A 13,015-nucleotide genomic window follows, 5' to 3' on the forward strand; every position below is an offset into this window, starting at 1 on the left:
ATATACCAATTACTGTTTCGGTGATGGGTTATATTTTGCCCAAACCACCCTGCAGTCTCTAAATTATTAAAAATGTCGAAATTTGACCCCTGAGCGTCATTTTTGAGTTAAATTATGGATCTCTGCACCTACTTGCAATTTCAAATTACGACTTTTTGTACCGAAAATATGCCAATTACTGAAAAGTAAGATGGGTCATATTTTGTCCAAATAAATCCTCCTGCAGCTTTCAAAATATCTAAAATGTCGGAAATTTAACTCATGTGCGTCATTTTCGAGCTGAATTCTGGCTCTTTGCACCTATTTGCAGTTTCAAATTCCAACTTTTTTAACCGAAAATATGCCACTTACTGAAAATAGCGATGGGTCATATTTTGCCCAAACCCCCCTGCAGTTTAAAAATATCCAAAATGTCGGAAATTTGAATCCTGATCGTCATTTTTGAGCCGAATTCTGGCTCTCTGCACCTATTTGCAGTTTCAAATTCCGAATTTTATACCGAAAATATGCTACTTACTGAAAACGGCGATGGGTCATATTTTGCCCAAACCCTCCTGCAGTTTAAAAATATCTAAAATGTCGGAAATTTGAAACCTGAGCGTTATTTTTGAGTCGAATTCTGGCTCTCTACACCTATTTGCAGTTTCGAATTATGACTTTTAATACTTAAAATATGCCATTTACTGATTCGGCGATGGGTTATATTTTGCACAAACCCCTCTACAGCATTCAAAATATCTAAAACGTCGAAATTTGACTCCTTAGCGTCATTTTTGAGCCGAATTCTGGATCTCAGCACCAATTTGCAGTTTCAAATTAAGACTTTTTATGCAGAAAATATGCCAATTACTGAAAACGGCGACGGGTCATTCTTTGACCAAACACCTGTGGAGTTCTCAAAATATTTGAAATGTCGAAAATTTGACTCCTGAGGGTTATTTTTGTGCCGAATTCTAGCTCTCTGTACTTATTTGCAGTTTCAAATTCCGTCTTTTTATACCGAAAATATGCCAATTACTGAAAACTGCAATGGGTCATATTTTGCCCCCCCCCCCCCACCCTTCAGTTTTCAAAATATCTAAAGTGTTGGAAATTTAAATCACGAGCGTCATTTTTTAGCCGAATTCAGGCTCTCTGCACCTATTTGCAGTTTCATATTATGATTTTTATACCAAAATATGCCAATTACTGAATCGGCGATGGGTCATATTTTACCCAAACCCCAATGCAGTTTTCAAAATATCTAAAAACTCGGAAATTTGGCTCGTGAGCGTCATTTTGGATCTGAATTCACAACCTCTGCACTTATTTGAAGGTTTTAAATTAAGACTTTTTATACCAAAGATATGCCAATTACTGAAAACGGCAATGGATCATATTTTGCCCAAACCCCTCTGCAGTTTTCAAAATATCTGATATGTCAGATATTTGACTCCTGAGCCTCATTAATGAGCCGAGTTCTGGCTCTCTGCACCTATTTGCTGTTTCAAATTATGACTTTTTATACCGAAAATATGCCAATTAATGAAAACGGCGATTCATCATATTTTGCCCAAAACCCCCTGCAGTTTTCAAAATATCTAAAATTTGGGAAATTTGACTCCTGAGCGTTATTTTTTAGCTTAATTCTGGCTCTCTGCATTTATTTGCAGTTTCAAATTACGAATTTTTATACCGAAAATATGCTACTTACTGAAAACGGCGATGGGTCATATTTTGCCCAAACCCTCCTGCAGTTTAAAAATATCTAAAATGTCGGAAATTTGAAACCTGAGCGTTATTTTTGAGTCGAATTCTGGCTCTCTACACCTATTTGCAGTTTCGAATTATGACTTTTAATACTTAAAATATGCCATTTACTGATTCGGCGATGGGTTATATTTTGCACAAACCCCTCTACAGCATTCAAAATATTTAAAACGTCGAAATTTGACTCCTTAGCGTCATTTTTGAGCCGAATTCTGGATCTCAGCACCAATTTGCAGTTTCAAATTAAGACTTTTTATGCAGAAAATATGCCAATTACTGAAAACGGCGACGGGTCATTCTTTGACCAAACACCTGTGGAGTTCTCAAAATATTTGAAATGTCGAAAATTTGACTCCTGAGGGTTATTTTTGTGCCGAATTCTAGCTCTCTGTACTTATTTGCAGTTTCAAATTCCGTCTTTTTATACCGAAAATATGCCAATTACTGAAAACTGCAATGGGTCATATTTTGCCCCCCCCCCCCCACCCTTCAGTTTTCAAAATATCTAAAGTGTTGGAAATTTAAATCACGAGCGTCATTTTTTAGCCGAATTCAGGCTCTCTGCACCTATTTGCAGTTTCATATTATGATTTTTATACCAAAATATGCCAATTACTGAATCGGCGATGGGTCATATTTTACCTAAACCCCAATGCAGTTTTCAAAATATCTAAAAACTCGGAAATTTGGCTCGTGAGCGTCATTTTGGATCTGAATTCACAACCTCTGCACTTATTTGAAGGTTTTAAATTAAGACTTTTTATACCAAAGATATGCCAATTACTGAAAACGGCAATGGATCATATTTTGCCCAAACCCCTCTGCAGTTTTCAAAATATCTGATATGTCAGATATTTGACTCCTGAGCCTCATTAATGAGCCGAGTTCTGGCTCTCTGCACCTATTTGCTGTTTCAAATTATGACTTTTTATACCGAAAATATGCCAATTAATGAAAACGGCGATTCATCATATTTTGCCCAAAACCCCCTGCAGTTTTCAAAATATCTAAAATTTGGGAAATTTGACTCCTGAGCGTTATTTTTTAGCTTAATTCTGGCTCTCTGCATTTATTTGCAGTTTCAAATTACGAATTTTCATACCGAAAATATGCTACTTACTGAAAACGGCGATGGGTCATATTTTGCCCAAACCCTCCTGCAGTTTAAAAATATCTAAAATGTCGGAAATTTGAAACCTGAGCGTTATTTTTGAGTCGAATTCTGGCTCTCTACACCTATTTGCAGTTTCGAATTATGACTTTTAATACTTAAAATATGCCATTTACTGATTCGGCGATGGGTTATATTTTGCACAAACCCCTCTACAGCATTCAAAATATTTAAAACGTCGAAATTTGACTCCTTAGCGTCATTTTTGAGCCGAATTCTGGATCTCAGCACCAATTTGCAGTTTCAAATTAAGACTTTTTATGCAGAAAATATGCCAATTACTGAAAACGGCGACGGGTCATTCTTTGACCAAACACCTGTGGAGTTCTCAAAATATTTGAAATGTCGAAAATTTGACTCCTGAGGGTTATTTTTGTGCCGAATTCTAGCTCTCTGTACTTATTTGCAGTTTCAAATTCCGTCTTTTTATACCGAAAATATGCCAATTACTGAAAACTGCAATGGGTCATATTTTGCCCCCCCCCCCCCACCCTTCAGTTTTCAAAATATCTAAAGTGTTGGAAATTTAAATCACGAGCGTCATTTTTTAGCCGAATTCAGGCTCTCTGCACCTATTTGCAGTTTCATATTATGATTTTTATACCAAAATATGCCAATTACTGAATCGGCGATGGGTCATATTTTACCTAAACCCCAATGCAGTTTTCAAAATATCTAAAAACTCGGAAATTTGGCTCGTGAGCGTCATTTTGGATCTGAATTCACAACCTCTGCACTTATTTGAAGGTTTTAAATTAAGACTTTTTATACCAAAGATATGCCAATTACTGAAAACGGCAATGGATCATATTTTGCCCAAACCCCTCTGCAGTTTTCAAAATATCTGATATGTCAGATATTTGACTCCTGAGCCTCATTAATGAGCCGAGTTCTGGCTCTCTGCACCTATTTGCTGTTTCAAATTATGACTTTTTATACCGAAAATATGCCAATTAATGAAAACGGCGATTCATCATATTTTGCCCTAACCCCCCTAAAGTTTACAAAATATTTAAAATATCGGAAATTTTTTTCCTGAGCGTCATTTTTGAGCCGAATTCTGGCTCTCTGCATATTTGCAGTTTCAAATTACTTTTTTACCGAAAATATGCCAATTACGGAAAACGGCGATGGCTCATATTTTGCCCAATCCCCCTTGCAGTTTCAAAATTTCAGAAATGTCGGAAATTTGAGCCAAATTCTGGCTCTTTGCACTTATTTGCAGTTTAAAATTCTTACCTTTTATTCCGAAAATATGACAATTACTGAAAACGACGATTGGTCATATTTGCCCAAACCCTTGTGCAGTTTTCAAAATATCCGAGATATCGGAAATTTGACTCCTGAGCGTCTTTTTGTAGTCGAATTCTGGCTCTCTGCACTTATTTGCAGTTTCAAATTATGACTTTTTATTCCGAAAATATGCCAATTACTGATTCGGCAATGGGGTATATTTTGCCCAAACCCACCTGCAGTTTTCAAAATATTTAAAATGTCGAAATTTGACACATGAGCGTCATTTTAGGGCCGAATTCTGGATCTCTGCACCTATTTGCAGTTTCAAAATACGATTTTTTTTGTATGGAAAATATGACAACTGCTGAAAATTGCGATGGATCATATTTTGCCCCCCCCCCCCTGCTATTTCGAAAATATCTGTAATGTCGGATATTTGACTCCTGAGCGTTATTTCTGAGCCGAATTCTGGCTCTCTGCACCTATTTGCAGTTTGAAATTACGAATTTTTATACCGAAAATATGCCAATTACAGAAAACGGCGAATGGTCGTATTTTGCCCAAACCCCACTGCATTTTTCAAAATATCTGAAATGTCGGAAATTTGACTCCTGAGCGTCATTTTTGAGCCGAATTCTGGCTTTTGCACCTATTTGCAGTTTCTAATTATGATTTTTTTTTTACCTAAAATAAGCCAATTACTGAATCGGCGATGGGTTATATTTTACCCAAACTCCCCTTCAGTTTTCAAATTATCTAAAATGTCGGAAATTTGACTCATGACCTACATTTTTGAGCGTCATTTTTTAGCCAAATTCTGGATCACTGCACCTATTTGCAGTTTCAATTTACGACTTTTTATACAGAAAATATGCCAATTACTGAAAACTGCGATGGGTCATATTTTACCCAAACACCCCTGCAGTTTTCAAAATATAAATATTGTCGGAAATTTAAACTCATGAGCGTCATTTTTTTGCCGAATTTTGACTCTCTGCACCTATTTGCAGTTTCATATTACGACTTTTTATACCAAAAATATGTCAATTACTGAAAACGACAATGGGTCATATTTTGACCAAACCCCTGTGCAGTTCTAAAATATCTGAAACGTCGGATATTTGACTCCTGAGCGTTATTTTGGGCCCAAATCCTGGCTCTCTGCACCTATTTGCAGTTTCAAAATCCGACTATTTATACCGAGAATATGCCAATTACTGAAAACTGCGATGGGTCATATTTTGCCCAAACCCCCCTGCAGTTCTCAAAATATTTAAAATTTGGGAAATTTGACTCCTGAGCGCTATTTTTGAGCTTAATTCTGGCTCTCTGCACCTATTTGCAGTTTCAAATTACGACTTTTTATACCAAAAATATGCCAATTATTGTAAACGGGGATGGATCATATTTTACCCAAACCCCCTTGCAATTTTCAAAATATATGACATGTCGGAAATTTGACCCCTGAGCGTCATTTTTGAATCGAATGCTGGCTCTCTGCACCTATTTGCAGTTTCAAATTTTGACTTTTTACTCCGAAAATGTGCCAATTACTGAATCGGCCATGGGTCATATCTTACCCAAAAACACCTGCAGTTTTCAAAATATCTAAAATGTCGAAAGCTTGACTCCTGAGCGTTATTTGTGAGCCAAATTCAGGATCTCTGCACCTATTTGCAGTTTTAAATTACGACTTTTTATACCGAAAATATGCCAATTACTGAAATCGCAGATGGATCATATTTTGCCCAATCCTCAATGCAGTTTTTCAAAATATCTGAAATGTCGGAAATTTGACTCCTAAGCGTCATATTTTAGCCGAATTCTGGCTCTGTGCACCTATTTGCAGTTTCAAGTTATGAATTTTATACCGAAAATAAGCCAATTACTTAATCGGCAATTGGTATTATTCCCCCCACCCCCCCTGCAGTTTTCAAAATATATATAAATGTCGAAATTTGACTCCTGAGCGTGATTTTTGAGCCGAATGCGGGAACTCTGCACTTATTTGCAGTTTGAAATTACGACTTTTTATACCGAAAATATGCCAATTACTGAAAAGGAAGATGGGTCATATTTTGCCCAAACCCTTGTGCAATTTTCAAAATATCTGAAATATCGAAAATTTGACTCCTGAACGTTATTTTTGAGTCGAATTCTGGCTCTCTATACCTATTTGCAGTTTCGATTTATGACTTTTAATACTTAAAATATGCCAATTACTGATTCGGCGATGGGTTATATTTTTGCCCAAACCCTTCTCTATTTTTCAAAATATCTAAAATGTCGAAATTTGACTAATGAGTCTGATTTTTGAGCCGAATTCTGGATCTCTGCACCTATTTGCAGTTTCAAATTAAGACTTTTTATTCAGAAAATAAGCCAATTACTGAAAGCGGCGATGGGTCATATATTGACCAAACCCCTGTGCATTTCTCAATATATCAGAAATGTCGGAAATTTGACTCCTGAGCATTATTTTTTAGCAGAATTCTGGCTCTCTTCACCTATTTGCAGTTTCAAATTCCGAAATTTTATACCGAAAATATGCCAATTACTGAAAACTGCGATGGGTCATATTTTGCCCAAACCCCCCCTGCAGTTTTTATAATATCTAAAATGTCGAAATTTGACTACTGAGCGTCATTTTTTAGCCGAATTCTGGCTCTCTGCACCTATTTGCAGTTTCAAATTATGAATTTTTATACAGAAAATATACCAATTACTGAAAACGGCGATGGGTTATATTTTGACCAAATTCCTGTGCAGTTCTGAAAATATCTAAAATGTCGAAATTTGACTCCTGAGCTTCATATTAGAGCCGAATTCTGGATCTATGCACCTATTTGCAGGTTTCAAATTAAGACTTTTTATACAGAAAATATGTCAATTACTGAAAACGGCGATGGGTTACATTTTTTACCAAATTCCTGTACAGTTCTGAAGATATCTGAAATGTCGGAAATTTGACTCCTGAGCGTTATTTATGAGCCGAATTCTGGCTCTCTGCACTTATTTGCAGTTTCAAATTCCGACTTTTTATTGCGAAAATATGCCAATTACAGAAAACTGAGATGAGGTCATATTTATCACAAACCCCCCTTGCAGTTTTAAAACTATCTAAAATGTTGGAAATTTAACTCATGAACGTCATTTTTTAGCAGGATTCTGACTCTCTGCACCTATTTGCAGTTTTATATTACGATTTTTTATTCCAAAAATATGCCAATAACTGAAAACGGCGATGGATCATATTTTGCCCAAACCCCCCTGCAGTTTTCAAAATATCTAAAATGTCGGAAATTTAAGTCCAGAGCGTCGTTTTTGAGCCGAATTCTGGCTCTCTGCACCTATTTGCAGTTTCAAAATACTTCTTTTTATTCCAAAATATATGCCAATTACTGAAAACGGCGATAGGTTATATATTGCCCAAACCCCCCTGCAGTTTTCAAAATATCTAAAATGTCAAAATTTGACTCTTGAGCATCATTTTTTAGCTGAATTCTGGCTCTTTGCACCTATTTGCAATTTGAAATTCCTACCTTTTATACCGAAAATATGCAAATTACTGAAAACAGCGAAAAGTCATATTTTGCCAAAACCCCACTGCAGTTTTCAAAATATCTAAAATGTCGGTAATATAACTCCTGAGCGTCATTTTCGAGCCGAATTCTGGCTCTCTGAACCTATTTGGAGTTTCAAATTACGACTTTTTATACCGAAAATATGCCAATTACTGAAAACGGCGATTGGTCATATTTTGCCAAAACCCTTGTGCAGTTTTCATATATATCTAGAATATCGGATATTTGACTACTGATCGTCATTTTTGAGTCGAATTCTGGCTCTCTGCACCTATTTGCAGTTTCAAATTATGAATTATATACCGATAATATGCCAATTACTGAATCAGCGATGGGTCATATTTTACAAAAAACTACCCTGCAGTTTTCATAATACCTAAAAACTCGGAAATTTGACTCCTGAGCGTCACTTTTTTATTTTTGAGCTAAATTCTGGATCTCTGCACCTATTTGCAGTTTCAAATCACGACATTTTATACTGAAAATATGCCAATTACTGAAGCCGGCAATTGGTCATATTTTGACCACACCCCTTTGCAATTTTCAAAATATCTGAAATACCGGAAATTTTACTCCTGAGCGTCATTTTTGAGTCGAATTCTGGCTCTCTCCACCTATTTGCAGTTTCAAATTCCGACTTTTTATACCGAAAATATGCCACTTACTGAAAACGGCGATGGATCATATTTTGCCCAAACCCCTTTGCAATTTTCAAAATATCTGAAATGTCGCATATTTGACTCCAGAGCGTCATTTCCGAGCCGAATTCTGGCTCTCTGCAACGATTTGCAGTTTCAAATTACGACTTTCTATACCGAAATATGCCAATTACTGAAAACAGCGAAGGGTCATATTTTGCCCAAACTCCACTGCAGTTTTCCAAATATCTAAAATGTCGGTAATTTGCCTCATGAGCGTCATTTTTGAGCGGAATTCTGGATCCTTCCACCTATTTGCAGTTTCAAATTACGACTTTTTATACCGAAAATATGCAAATTACTGAAAACGGCGGTTGGTCATATATTGACAAAACCCTGGTGCAGTTTTCATTATATCTGAAATATCGGATATTTGACTCCTGAGCGTCATTTTTTGTTCGAATTCTAGCTCTCTGCACCTATTTTCAATTTCGAATTATAAGTTTTTATACCTAAAATATACCAATTACTGATTCGGTGATGGGTTATATTTTGCCCAAACCACCCTGCAGTCTCTAAATTATTAAAAATGTCGAAATTTGACCCCTGAGCGTCATTTTTGAGTTAAATTATGGATCTCTGCACCTACTTGCAATTTCAAATTACGACTTTTTGTACCGAAAATATGCCAATTACTGAAAAGTAAGATGGGTCATATTTTGTCCAAATAAATCCTCCTGCAGCTTTCAAAATATCTAAAATGTCGGAAATTTAACTCATGTGCGTCATTTTCGAGCTGAATTCTGGCTCTTTGCACCTATTTGCAGTTTCAAATTCCAACTTTTTTAACCGAAAATATGCCACTTACTGAAAATAGCGATGGGTCATATTTTGCCCAAACCCCCCTGCAGTTTAAAAATATCCAAAATGTCGGAAATTTGAATCCTGATCGTCATTTTTGAGCCGAATTCTGGCTCTCTGCACCTATTTGCAGTTTCAAATTCCGACTTTTTATACCGAAAATATGCTACTTACTGAAAACGACGATGGGTCATATTTTGCCCAAACCCTCCTGCAGTTTAAAAATATCTAAAATGTCGGAAATTTGAATCCTGAGCGTTATTTTTGAGTCGAATTCTGGCTCTCTACACCTATTTGCAGTTTCGAATTATGACTTTTAATACTTAAAATATGCCATTTACTGATTCGGCGATGGGTTATATTTTGCACAAACCCCTCTACAGCATTCAAAATATCTAAAACGTCGAAATTTGACTCCTTAGCGTCATTTTTGAGCCGAATTCTGGATCTCAGCACCAATTTGCAGTTTCAAATTAAGACTTTTTATGCAGAAAATATGCCAATTACTGAAAACGGCGACGGGTCATTCTTTGACCAAACACCTGTGGAGTTCTCAAAATATTTGAAATGTCGAAAATTTGACTCCTGAGGGTTATTTTTGTGCCGAATTCTAGCTCTCTGTACTTATTTGCAGTTTCAAATTCCGTCTTTTTATACCGAAAATATGCCAATTACTGAAAACTGCAATGGGTCATATTTTGCCCCCCCCCCCACCCTTCAGTTTTCAAAATATCTAAAGTGTTGGAAATTTAAATCACGAGCGTCATTTTTTAGCCGAATTCAGGCTCTCTGCACCTATTTGCAGTTTCATATTATGATTTTTATACCAAAATATGCCAATTACTGAATCGGCGATGGGTCATATTTTACCCAAACCCCAATGCAGTTTTCAAAATATCTAAAAACTCGGAAATTTGGCTCGTGAGCGTCATTTTGGATCTGAATTCACAACCTCTGCACTTATTTGAAGGTTTTAAATTAAGACTTTTTATACCAAAGATATGCCAATTACTGAAAACGGCAATGGATCATATTTTGCCCAAACCCCTCTGCAGTTTTCAAAATATCTGATATGTCAGATATTTGACTCCTGAGCCTCATTAATGAGCCGAGTTCTGGCTCTCTGCACCTATTTGCTGTTTCAAATTATGACTTTTTATACCGAAAATATGCCAATTAATGAAAACGGCGATTCATCATATTTTGCCCTAACCCCCCTGAAGTTTACAAAATATTTAAAATATCGGAAATTTTTTTCCTGAGCGTCATTTTTGAGCCGAATTCTGGCTCTCTGCATATTTGCAGTTTCAAATTACTTTTTTACCGAAAATATGCCAATTACGGAAAACGGCGATGGCTCATATTTTGCCCCATCCCCCTTGCAGTTTCAAAATTTCAGAAATGTCGGAAATTTGAGCCAAATTCTGGCTCTTTGCACTTATTTGCAGTTTAAAATTCTTACCTTTTATTCCGAAAATATGACAATTACTGAAAACGACGATTGGTCATATTTGCCCAAACCCTTGTGCAGTTTTCAAAATATCCGAGATATCGGAAATTTGACTCCTGAGCGTCTTTTTGTAGTCGAATTCTGGCTCTCTGCACTTATTTGCAGTTTCAAATTATGACTTTATTCCGAAAATATGCCAATTACTGATTCGGCAATGGGGTATATTTTGCCCAAACCCACCTGCAGTTTTCAAAATATTTAAAATGTCGAAATTTGACACATGAGCGTCATTTTAGGGCCGAATTCTGGATCTCTGCACCTATTTGCAGTTTCAAAATACGATTTTTTTGTATGGAAAATATGACAACTGCTGAAAATTGCGATGGATCATATTTTGCCCAACCCCCCCCCCCCCTGCTATTTCGAAAATATCTGTAATGTCGGATATTTGACTCCTGAGCGTCATTTCTGAGCCGAATTCTGGCTCTCTGCACCTATTTGCAGTTTGAAATTACGAATTTTTATACCGAAAATATGCCAATTACAGAAAACGGCGAATGGTCATATTTTGCCCAAACCCCACTGCATTTTTCAAAATATCTGAAATGTCGGAAATTTGACTCCTGAGCGTCATTTTTGAGCCGAATTCTGGCTTTTGCACCTATTTGCAGTTTCTAATTATGATTTTTTTTTTACCTAAAATAAGCCAATTACTGAATCGGCGATGGGTTATATTTTACCCAAACTCCCCTTCAGTTTTCAAATTATCTAAAATGTCGGAAATTTGACTCATGACCTACATTTTTGAGCGTCATTTTTGAGCCAAATTCTGGATCACTGCACCTATTTGCAGTTTCAATTTACGACTTTTTATACAGAAAATATGCCAATTACTGAAAACTGCGATGGGTCATATTTTACCCAAACCCCCCTGCAGTTTTCAAAATATAAATATTGTCGGAAATTTAAACTCATGAGCGTCATTTTTTTGCCGAATTTTGACTCTCTGCACCTATTTGCAGTTTCATATTACGACTTTTTATACCAAAAATATGTCAATTACTGAAAACGACAATGGGTCATATTTTGACCAAACCCCTGTGCAGTTCTAAAATATCTGAAACGTCGGATATTTGACTCCTGAGCGTTATTTTGGGCCCAAATCCTGGCTCTCTGCACCTATTTGCAGTTTCAAAATCCGACTATTTATACCGAGAATATGCCAATTACTGAAAACTGCGATGGGTCATATTTTGCCCAAACCCCCCTGCAGTTCTCAAAATATTTAAAATTTGGGAAATTTGACTCCTGAGCGCTATTTTTGAGCTTAATTCTGGCTCTCTGCACCTATTTGCAGTTTCAAATTACGACTTTTTATACCAAAAATATGCCAATTATTGTAAACGGGGATGGATCATATTTTACCCAAACCCCCTTGCAATTTTCAAAATATATGACATGTCGGAAATTTGACCCCTGAGCGTCATTTTTGAATCGAATGCTGGCTCTCTGCACCTATTTGCAGTTTCAAATTTTGACTTTTTACTCCGAAAATGTGCCAATTACTGAATCGGCCATGGGTCATATCTTACCCAAAAACACCTGCAGTTTTCAAAATATCTAAAATGTCGAAAGCTTGACTCCTGAGCGTTATTTGTGAGCCAAATTCAGGATCTCTGCACCTATTTGCAGTTTTAAATTACGACTTTTTATACCGAAAATATGCCAATTACTGAAATCGCAGATGGATCATATTTTGCCCAATCCTCAATGCAGTTTTTCAAAATATCTGAAATGTCGGAAATTTGACTCCTAAGCGTCATATTTTAGCCGAATTCTGGCTCTGTGCACCTATTTGCAGTTTCAAGTTATGAATTTTATACCGAAAATAAGCCAATTACTTAATCGGCAATTGGTATTATTCCCCCCACCCCCCCTGCAGTTTTCAAAATATATATAAATGTCGAAATTTGACTCCTGAGCGTGATTTTTGAGCCGAATGCGGGAACTCTGCACTTATTTGCAGTTTGAAATTACGACTTTTTATACCGAAAATATGCCAATTACTGAAAAGGAAGATGGGTCATATTTTGCCCAAACCCTTGTGCAATTTTCAAAATATCTGAAATATCGAAAATTTGACTCCTGAACGTTATTTTTGAGTCGAATTCTGGCTCTCTATACCTATTTGCAGTTTCGATTTATGACTTTTAATACTTAAAATATGCCAATTACTGATTCGGCGATGGGTTATATTTTTGCCCAAACCCTTCTCTATTTTTCAAAATATCTAAAATGTCGAAATTTGACTAATGAGCCTGATTTT

The sequence above is a fragment of the Procambarus clarkii genome, chromosome 31 (assembly GCF_040958095.1).
Source record: "Procambarus clarkii isolate CNS0578487 chromosome 31, FALCON_Pclarkii_2.0, whole genome shotgun sequence".
NCBI lineage: Eukaryota > Metazoa > Arthropoda > Malacostraca > Decapoda > Cambaridae > Procambarus > Procambarus clarkii.